This window comes from Schistocerca serialis, chromosome 3, assembly GCF_023864345.2.
Source record: "Schistocerca serialis cubense isolate TAMUIC-IGC-003099 chromosome 3, iqSchSeri2.2, whole genome shotgun sequence".
NCBI lineage: Eukaryota > Metazoa > Arthropoda > Insecta > Orthoptera > Acrididae > Schistocerca > Schistocerca serialis.
The window spans coordinates 186,154,253-186,165,764 of NC_064640.1; the positions used below are offsets into that span (position 1 = coordinate 186,154,253).

At 41.1% G+C, this 11,512-nt stretch overlaps 1 non-coding gene across 1 annotated transcript; it reads right to left on the minus strand.

Annotated features, from left to right (window-relative positions):
* Positions 1–3,973: 3,973 nt before the first annotated feature.
* Trnat-ugu (transfer RNA threonine (anticodon UGU)) lies at positions 3,974–4,047 on the minus strand. Its single transcript has one exon. It is a non-coding gene; the product is annotated as a tRNA-Thr (tRNA).
* Between the last annotated feature and the right edge of the window lie 7,465 nt (positions 4,048–11,512).

Here is an 11,512-nt window from a genome sequence, read left to right on the forward strand (position 1 = left end):
AAGGACGAGAACTGGACAGGGAAGGGGGAAACATTTAACAGTAAAAGTAGAAACCAGAGGAGGGCATGGGGCATTGATTAGAGGAATGAACAGAACGTGCCAGTCAATAGAGCATGGATTGTTGATTTGGGTAATGGAAGACAGCAGTGACATGATTCGGAAAACTTAATTTTGTTCCATGGGTAATAACATGTAACCTCTCCCTTACTAATCGGCCTATCCAGTTTGCGATGTAAAGTATGACCATGGATCGCATGTACGCCTAACGGAGTTTTACTAATTGTACAAAGGCTATCTTTCCCGAAGAAGTAATACAGACAAGTGGGAGGAAAGTGTACAACAGACCAGTCTGATGGAAAAGTTAACTAAAAATAAAGAGTAATTAGACCGAACAGGGTTATAATTTGGATAAATGAAAGTTATTTTTTGCATTCACTCACGAACAACACTGGACACAAAAGGGGTACCACTGATCATGAATCCAAAACCTACACTAATGAACGAAAAGGGAGTAATTAACGGTCGCCAGTCCACTAGGATAATTTACATCCAAAATCCTGTACAAGATCATGGAAAAAAAGACAAAAAATGGTTCAAATGGCTCTGAGCACTATGGGACTCAACTGCTGTGGTCATAAGTCCCCTAGAACTTAGAACTACTTAAACCTAACTAACCTAAGGACATCACACACATCCATGCCCGAGGCAGGATTCGAACCTGCGACCGTAGCAGTCGCACGGTTCCGGACTGCGCGCCTAGAACCGCGAGACCACCGCGTCCGGCGAAAAAAAAGACATTTATTACTAAACACTGACGTGGCAACTGAAGGTTGTCACGTTTTCTGACACTAATTTTAAGTGAGTATGTAATGATAAAGAAAACTGAGAAGTCACTTTTACGTTACGTTTGTCAATAAATTAAAAAAAATTGAGTAATGATTTGAAAATATACGGTTAAGCTGTATGCTAGTATTGAACTTCGTTACGTGAACAATAACTTTCAGTGGCCTCAACTAAACGTCATCAAAGAAATTTAGAAAAAAAAGCAAGTACTTTTACTTTGCAATTACTTATTTTGCAAATTTTATTTCAAATTACTGTCTGAACAACTGAGCCTTTTTTACTAACTTGAACAGAAATAAATAATAGAATACGTACCAAACAAATCAGCCATGTGCTCCAAGCTAGAAGTAAAACAAATAAAACTTCTGTGCTCTTAATTTGTGCATTTCTTTAGATTTGGATTTTTTCCAGTGATTGATTTTCAAACTTGAAAATGAAATTGCTTTACTTTAGTCATATACTAAAGCCTCTGTTGTACATCAGTTAATTGAAAGTAGGCTGAGGCTAAAATTCTTAAAAGTGAAATTATTCATTAATAAACTGGCTGTAACTATTCATTTATTTCCTTATGACACTCGGTTAACATATAAGGGAAAAAAGGAACAAGGACCCTGCTTGGTAACAATGTCTGAGGACAATGAGGACACAATCACCCTGAGTTTAACTGATTATTATTTAAACAAATTTCATCAATCAGATCACATTCAGTTGTGCTGCTCAGTTAGCCGAGAATACTTTCTACCAATGAACAGTCTTACTTCTGTGCTGTGCATACGACGAAACTCTGAACCGACGACGAATCTGTGTTGCTCCAACTGCTGCTGTTGTTGAAGACGGTAGCATCTTGTGGAGCACGGCTAATTACAGGAATGGGTAATCGTAATTAATACAGCCTCTATTACAGGAACGGGTAATCGTAGTTAATACAGCCTCTTCCACCTGTCCACTGCCTTTACTCCTGCCACTAGAAATCTGGCTTGCGGGCGTACATGATGCCGCCAAAATGGTACTCTCTACTGCGGGAGCGTTAACACCACACTTCCGCACACTACAACCGCTGGAAACCGTCTCTCCCCCCACGCGTTCCGCGCAGCAACTTCCTACCCAAATATTTTATAACGCACAAGCACTGCTATTATTGTTGCTAGTCGTTGCAAATAATGATTCCTTTGGCTTTTTGCCAGAGCTTATAAGTTTCACAGTAAGACACAGATAAATACAGTGACATGTCAACAGACTTCTACCTAAATTTTCATATACAGTGAAGCAGTGTCCTTACGTATTAAAAGAAAGCATTTAAATTACAAATATTTATATAAAATTCAGCAAATAAATTTGCATCCTGCATTTTCGGTTAGACGTGCTACACATTTCATGACTTTTTTCCCAGAGGGAAAAAAATTCAGGGAATGTCCTAAAATTAAAACAAACGGAAATGTAGATGGATTCTGTTAAACAATTTTGTCTGCATAAAATCGATTAATCGCTTGGTCATCAATTCAAATAATTATTGCAGTTATGTAGGGGGCACGTTATTTACATGACAACCCCGCGTCATTATTACTCAAAACATTATAGTATGACAACACATCTTAGAAACAAACACTTCCATCAAGAAACCAGTAAGTCTAAAATTACTACTAATATTATGAAAAGCATACTCAATATTGGCATAGAAAAATTCAAGTATCATTCAAAGGTACACAAAGAATAGTAAAAAATTCAGAAATAGGATAAGAAACAGTAATTACAAAAACTCATTACATACGTTTGAATAATGAACGTGACTTTTTTTTTCAAGTGTCCTCTAGCATTGCGAGAGTGAGCGTGGTTTAAATAATGTCGATACCCAATATAATCATTTACATTATAACTTTTAACAGCTGGCGCTGAAAGAAAAACAATTCTCGTTGGACATGCACATTCACAAAGAACGCCGCATCGCTACAAGAGCCGGCAACGACTCGGTTCAAGCGGAGCATTGTTGCGTGCGCTATAGCGGCACGCTAGATCTCCGTGTTTGTATATGCAGTGGCATTCCAGAACGTCCACCAGCCTCAAATTGTTGTTACTCACTCCCGAGAAATCTCAAGGAGTCCTCTTTTTAATTCCTTCACAGTGGATAATTCAACACTGTGCGTTATTACACACGTGTACACAGACCTGAAACTTACATTTCGTCTAAGGGCATCGGTAATAACTCACATAATACAGATTACAATAAAATTTTAACATAATACATACATACACAAAGTTCACAAATTTCACAAATACTAGAATAACACGTAATGGCTTGGTTTCCCTTTTCTCATTTCGGACTAATTAGTCCATGACTGGTACAATTTTACATCGATAATATTACGCACACCTAACAACTTGCCTGATTTAGGAAAAGTTAAACAGTAAGCGTTAGTATGAGGTACACTGATAATCTCGAATGATCCATTGTAAATGAATTTAAATTTTGAAATTTCATGGTCGATGTCGCTTGACTTGTCGTGTACTTTAATAAGAACAAGATCGCCAATAGCAAATTTGGTAAACCGCGCTTTAGCGTCATGGCGCCGTATTCGCGCGTTAGCTTTCTTTTTCATCATTTCTCATACGTGTTCCTTCTTTACTTCAGGGTTAATATCAACTCTCGAAGGGAAATCAATCATTTCTTCCACTAAACTTTTACACTTATGGTCTCATAGTATTTCTTCCGGAGTGTAGCTCGTGGATTCATGCGTCAAGGAGTTCATTATTTTCTCGAATTCACCGACGTAATTTCCCCAAGATCTGTGATTGTGGGGACAATACGTTCGGCAAAGCCGACCTAATTCAGGCATGTACCGTTCCACGGGATTCCCGCTATGGCAATAGGCCGAGATGTGTATTACTTCAATTTCATTACTTTTCATTCCTTCATTCCATAATTTGGAAGTAAATTGCGGTCCGTTATCGTACAAAACCGCTTTTGGTTTGCCGACGTGCACAAAGTAAACTTTAACAAATCTTTTATAAACCGCACTAGCTGGTGCCCTTCTTATCGGTTATAACTTAATGAACTTAGAAAATTACAATGAAATGAACACCCTTAGCTGCTTACAGGCGTTGACATGTGTCAACGGGGACAGATGAAAATGTGCGCCCCGACCGGGACTCGAACCCGGGATCTCCTGCTTACATGGCAGACGCTCTATCCATCTGAGCCACCGAGGACACAGAGGATAGCGCGACTGCAGGGATTTATTTCTGGTACGCCTCCCGCGAAACCCACATTCTCAACGTATTGTCCCGCACTACATTCGTAGTGCCCCCGTCCATTATACTCATTACTCGCGGCGCGTTGCTGATTCCCGTAAGAGTGCGGTCACTGTTTGTGCATTCGCACAGAAGAAGAAGATGGTCAAGTGGCCGGTGAGCCTGAACTATATATTTACTAAGATGGTATCTATTCTTTCGGACGGGAATCGGCAACGCGCCGCGAGTAATGAGTATGATGGGCGGGGGCACTACGAATGTAGTGCGGGACAATACGTTGAGAATGTGGGTTTCTCGGGATGAGTGCCAGAGATATATCCCTGCAGTCGCGCTATCCTCTCTGTCCTCGGAGGCTCAGATGGATAGAGCGTCTCCCATGTGAGCAGGAGATCCCGGATCGCGAAATTCCCTGAAGTCTTGGGCAGCGGACCATAGAGGTCGGTACAAACCAAATCCAGCACATCGTTAGGTCTCATGCTCTGCATAGGGCCATGGTTCGTACAGTTTTTTATCTTCATCCTCAGGCACTTATCACATGTCTTTATTCTTTCAGCAACTCTTTTATGCATATTATTAAAATTTACTACTTCCATTAGCTTCTCAGCTCACTTTTTGGTCAGCAATGACTATAAGCTAAATGATAGTAGTCAATTATCTGTGTGACGTACTTGGCTGGCCAACACACTCGCCAGTTATTGCTATCTTCACCTTTACGTATGTACAAGATATGGTTATATATTTTGTAATACTTTCTCAGTTTCTACCCTTCTCTACTCTTTTGGTCATACTTGTTCTTACCAATTATTAGACAGTCGTCCTCGTTTTGATGACGACGCATGTTTTTACAGATGCTACCTACTCTCTTACAACCTACTACATCTTGAAAGCAGTACAATTCCAGTACGTCTTCACACTCGTCCTCCACAAGCCTATGATCGGTTTCAGGCAAACGTGACAGCCCGTCCGCTATACAGTTGTCTGATCCTCTCACGTAACAAATATCATCACAAAACTGCTGCAAGAGAAAAGACCACGGTGTCAATCTTTCATGCAGTAAACGACAATCCTTTAGATAAGTAAGCACCATGTGATCTGTGTGAATTATCACCTTTAGGTCCCACAAATAACGTTTAAATTTTCTGAAACCCCGTACGATAGCGAGACATTCTTTCTCAAAAATCGTATAGTTTCGCTCACACTTCGTCAACTTTCGGCATGCGAAAACGACTGTTCTGTGTTCTTTATTTTCTCCTTCTCCTACCTCTTGAAACAATTATACCCCTAAGCCATAATTAGATGAGTCCGTTCCCAAGATCAAAAAATGGTTCAAATGGCTCTGAGCACTATGCGAATTAACTTCTGACGTCATCAGTCGCCTAGAACGTAGAACTAATTAAACCTAACTAACCTAAGGACATCACAAACATCCATACCCGAGGCAGGATTTGAACCTGCGACCGTAGCGGTCGCTCGGCTCCAGACTGTAGCGCCTAGAACCGCACGGTCACTCCGGCCGGCTACGCAAGATCAGAATGGTACAATATGTTATTCTGTAGGAGTTAATTTTTCAGTCTAGCACTCGTCAGTCCACACAAGTGGCTTATTTTTTCGTAACAAGTTGTTCAGGTTTGGATCGTTGAACACATGCCCCTGCGCGAACTTGCGATAGAATCCTGAGAGCCCTCGGAAACTCTTTAACTGTTTCCTAGTCTTCGGCGGAGGACAGTTCTTTATTGCCTCCACTTTCTATGGATCTTGAGCGATACCCTCTGTCGTCTCAATGTGACCATGAAAATTCAGTTCTTTCTTCACAAACTCGCTCTTCTTCAGTTTCAGCGTCATTCCAACTTTGCGTAACGCACTGGAAACTTCATCTAACAGTTCGCAATGTTCTCGCCACAACAAGGAGGAGGAGGAGATCAGCGTTTAACGTCCCGTCGTCAACGAGGTCATTATGGACGGAGCGCAAGCTCGGGTGTGGGGAGGATGGGGAAGGAAATCAGCCGTGCCCTTTCAAAGGAACCATCCCGGCATTTGCCTGAAGCGATTTAGGGAAATCACGGAATACCTACATCAGGATGGCTGGAGACGGGATTGAACCGTCGTCCTCCCGAATGCGAGTCCAGTGTGCTGCGCCAACTCGCTCGGTCGCCACGACGAATTGGCCAGCAGCAAATCGTCCACGTACACTGTCAGTTTTGATCTTAGGGCAGTGCCTAACACCTTATCTAGGGCTGTGGTAAAGACAGAAACAGATATATTCAGGCGGAATGGCACTACCTTGTACTGGTATCACCTGCCTGCTTATAAAAACGCCGTATATTTCTTACGTTCTCCTTCTAAGGCTATTTGTCAGTACCCAATGTGAAGTCCAGGCTAGTCATAAACTGTGCATTGTGAAATCTTTGCAGTATCTCTTCCATGCTTTCTGGTCTATCCGTCTCACGTTGAATGACCTTGTTCAACGTGCATGCGTCTATCACAATCCTGACACTACAATCTCTCTTTCCTGCTATTATTAAGGGATTGTTACAGGGGCTGGTACTCCTCTCTATAACATTCCTTTCTAACATTCGATATATCTCTTGTTGGAGAGCTTCCTTCTTGGATAGTGGTATCGCATATGGTCTTACAAAGAATGGTTTATCAGGTATTACATTTAACTTGCACTGATACCCAGTAACAAGCCACGGTTTATTTGAAAACACGTTCCTGTTTCTCATTATTACGTCATATAGGTCTCGTTCTTGTTCAGGCAGGGCGTTTGGCAATCTGTCTACAATGCTCTCTAATTCGTCTTCCAAACAATTGTCGATGTTCATATTGCGGATACTGTAATATACCATTTTTCTGCCTACACCAATCTGATTAGGACAAGTAACAAGATGAATAGGTTTGTATTCACTACTCACATCGTCACTCGTTTCATCAAAACTCACCTTTACTTCGGACTTGTCTTTGTAAATGCACTTCATGGTCTTATCATTGCAGTTCATAACTGCGCGATATTTTATCAACCAGTCTAAACCCACAATATTATGGGTGCACATGGTTCTCCTTGAATCTCAAAACATACAAATATTTTGCTTGCTATCGGTTTACTATTCTTTCCGGTAGCACCGATTATTTTGACTCCCATTACTGGCATTACTACTACTTCTAGTTTATCTTTCAGTAATCCAAAAGTTTTTCCCGACATAGTACTTACCTCTGCCATTATATCAATTAAAATTTGCATTTGTAGGCCGTGCATATTAACGGGCACTACAATATGTCTACACCCGTCGTTATTAATGGTTTGGCCTCCCCATAACAAATCCTCATCTATATCCAGATCGTCCCATAAAAGTTTGTCTGGTTCCGATGCCAACAGCGGTTTATCCGGCGGTTTTCTAATTCTTTGTGTTTGAACTTTTTTGATCTCTATTTGTCTGTCTTGCGGTAGTTGAACTTGTTTCGGCCTCAACACCGTAATCTTACTATCAATTTCATCGATTAATGAACTTTGTTTAACCAATAGTTCGCTAATTGTCATGTCAGGTAGGTATTCACGGAAAGATGGCTGTCATCTTGCAATATTTTTGGAGAAATGTGCTCTGTTTTCCCTTCTATCTCATCTTCCGAGCTCACGCAATCCTCATCACTCTCGCCTGACTGTATAACGTCAGGTTTGACCTCGTAGATATTGTAATCTACGCGGTTTTCAATTAGTTGTACCTGGTCAAAATGGTTCAAATGGCTCTGAGCACTATGGGACTTAACATCTGTGGTCATCAGTCCCCTAGAACTTAGAACTACTTAAACCTAACTAACCTAAGGACATCACACACGTCGATGACCGAGCGAGGTGGCGCAGTGGTTAGCACACTGGACTCGTATTCGGGAGGACGCCGGTTCAATCCCGTCTCCGGCCATCCTGATTTAGGTTTTCCGTGATTTCCCTAAATCGCTTCAGGCAAATGCCGGGATGGTTCCTTTGAAAGGGCACGGCCGATTTCCTTTCCCATCCTTCCCTCACCTGAGCTTGCGCTCCGTCTCTAATGACCTCGTTATCGACGGGACGTTAAACACTAATATCCTCCTCCTCCTCCTCCACACGTCGATGCCCGAGGCAGGATTCGAACCTGCGACCGTAGCAGTCCCGCGGTTCCGGACTGAGCGCCTAGAACCGCTAGACCACCGCAGCCGGCGTACCTGGTCATTATCGCCAAATTCATCTTGCCCCTCCTCGTAACATCCGCTTCGGTTTTCAATAGACTAGCGTCGCTGGGGTTGGCTACTTCAAAAACTTTATTTGGACAAACCTGATGTTCAGGTACAGAGCTTTCCGTTTCAAAAACGCTAATTTCTTGCGGGCTGAGATGCGTCAATTTCTGTCCTCTCTCCCCATTAGCACATCTCCCATACAATCCTCTATAACTTTTCAGTTTGTCGTACATCCGACCGAACTGACGTAACCACACCTGCTTGCGTTCCACATTTTCCTGCTCAATAACGGAAGAGATCAGCTCTCTTACTTCCGCTGGCGACTCACACTCTACTGAAACTTGCGTAACCGTTGTTGCGTTAACAGCGGCCCCACCAGTACACTAATATCATAATTACTTTTACGAGCAGTGACAGCTGCGTCGACTGCCGTTTCCAGCTCAATTATTATTACTCTAGGTGCGTCGCTGTTTTTACTCTCTCGCACATTCTCCCATTGCTGAGTTATCCTTCCGGATTTATCACAGCGGTAGTGTCTAGGTTTTCTTTTGGGCCCTCAAGGTCTCCCCACACCCGGTGGGACCCTAACTGGCGTGGCTAGTTGTTTCCCTGAATAATTTCGACAGACCAGTTGCTAACAGACTGCCGTGATGTATCATTCCGCTCCTGTCTACTATCATTCGTCCAAGGACCACGTACCATATTTCCTTGATACTGGCCTCTATCGTTTCTACAGTTTTTGTTATTGTATAGTGCTGTGGATTGTTATCACCATGGTGGTTGCTACCATTATTGCCATGGTTAGTTTTATTGTTCTGGTTGTGACTATGGTGGTAATTGTTGCCACTACCACAGCTTTTAACATTTTTGCGGTTATTCTGCCGATTGTCTTCGTCTTCTACTTTCTCTAAAACGCAGCAATCGTTATGAAACTACTGCCGATCTATCTCTTGGAGTCATCTGGAAGCATCTTTCACAGCTCCCAGACAATCTTCGATTCAGTTTTCCGATAGCGCAAATATTCCAATGTGCGGATCCAGTTTTCATGAAATTCTTTCATGGAGTCGAGCGTGTTTACATCGTAGGGTCTCGACACCACGAAATCGCGCCATACACACTCTTGTTTCTGTCCTGACCAATATACTTTCAAGAAAGCATTTTTGAACTCTTGATACGTCATGTTTGTTATATCACGGCTCAAGGCACATCGCTAAGCCTCGCTAGCTAACACGTCGATTACTGTATTTATTTTTCTCTTGTCTGTCCACGATTCTGGCAATACCCTTTCACAATTTTTAATGAAGTCGGTAGCGTGCAGTGCCTACTGCTTCTTTTCATCACACACAACCTATTGTCGGTTTACTTCAGCATCTACGTTAGATACTAAGGTCTGTAAACTCATTTTCCATACATCCACTTCTCGAGCTACTTTCGCTTTTTCAGCTACCTTGCTCTCTATTGTGGGACCAACAGTCTCTACCAGTTTCTGTTCAATCCTCCCTACTTCAGTTTCGAAACGACAATTTATGTCTCCTATCTTTGTTTGGGCTTCCTTTACGTCATGCTTCAGATTACCGATTTCGGTACTCAATGCTACTACTTCTGCTCCAATTTTATCTATCTTTCTGTTAACAATTCCTATAGTACTGTTAACAGTTTTAATTGCTTTATTATGGTCATCAATTTTTGCTTATTGGGCAACCATTTTAGCATTCATTGCTGCAGACTGGGTATCCATTTTACTGATTAACAATCTGAACAAATCTTTCATCTTTCCGGAAATCACAGGGTGCAACACCGGTTCCATCTTAATAGATTCCTCGTATCTGCCATCAATAGGTTCTGTTTTAATTTTTATTACATATGCCGTAGCAGTTGCAAGTGCCTGGAATTCCATTTCCGCCATTGTTCGATTTTCAGCATCAGCATCTGTGATGCTAGCTGCCAAACTTGGAACAATGGGTCCGACTTCGTTGGTCGTCCTTCGTTCGACCGATTGTTCCGCATTTGGTACAATCAAATTATTCATTTCGCCTATTTTATTAATGTTGCACAATTTGCTGATTACTGTGAAATTTAAATGTGCGGCTTATATCTGCCACTTACTGTTACTGTACTTGAGCTACTTTGTTTGTAGTAACAAGTTATTAATCGCTACAAAACCGCAAAATGCAAATTCGTGCCCAGAACAATACCAAACTGCTATTGTCCAGTCACCTGCGTCGCCACGTGTAACCTCCCGCTTACTAATCGGCCTATCCTGCTTGCGATGTGAAATATGACCATGGATCGCATATATGCGTAATGGATTCTTACTAATTGCACAAGGCAATCCTTCGCGAAGAAATAATACGGATAAGTGGGAGGAAAGTGTGCAACAGACCCATCTTATGTAAAAGTCTACTAAAAATAAAAACTAATTAAACCGAACAGGGTTATTATTTGGAAAAATGAAAGTTATTTTGTGCATTCACTCACGAACACTGCACACAAAAGGGGTACCATGATCTTGAATCCAAAAGTTACACTAATGAACGGAAAGAAAATAATTAAAGGTCACCAGCCCAGTAGGGTAATTTAAATCAAAAATCCTGTACAAGATGATGGGAAAGAAAAACGGGTATTATTAAACATTGACGTGGAAACTGAAAGTTGTCACGTTTTTTGACACTAATTTTAAATGAGTATGTAATGATAAAGAAAACTGAGAAGTCACTCTTACGTTATATTTGTCAATAAATGTTGAGAAAAAACAATTGAGTAATGATTTGATAATATGCAATTAAACTGTATGTTAGTATTGAACTCCGTTGCGTGAACAATGACTTTCAGTGACTTCAACGTAACGTCATCAAAGAAATTTAGAAAAAAAAGCAAGCATTTTACTTCGCAGTTACTTATTTTGCAAATTGGATTTCAAATTATTGTCTGAACAACTAAGCCTTTTTTACTTGAACAGAATTAAATAAGAGAATGCGTACCAAGCCAAACAGCCATGTGCTCAAAGCTATATGTAAAATAAATAAAACCTCCACGCTCTTAATTTGTGCATTTCTTTAGATTTGGATTTTTTCCAATGATTGATTCTCAAACTTGAAAAATGAAATTGCTTTACTTTACTCATATACTAAAGCCTCTGTTGTACATCAGTTAATTGAAAGTAGGCTGAGGCTAAAATTCTTAAAAGTGAAATTATTCATTAATAAACTGGCTGTAA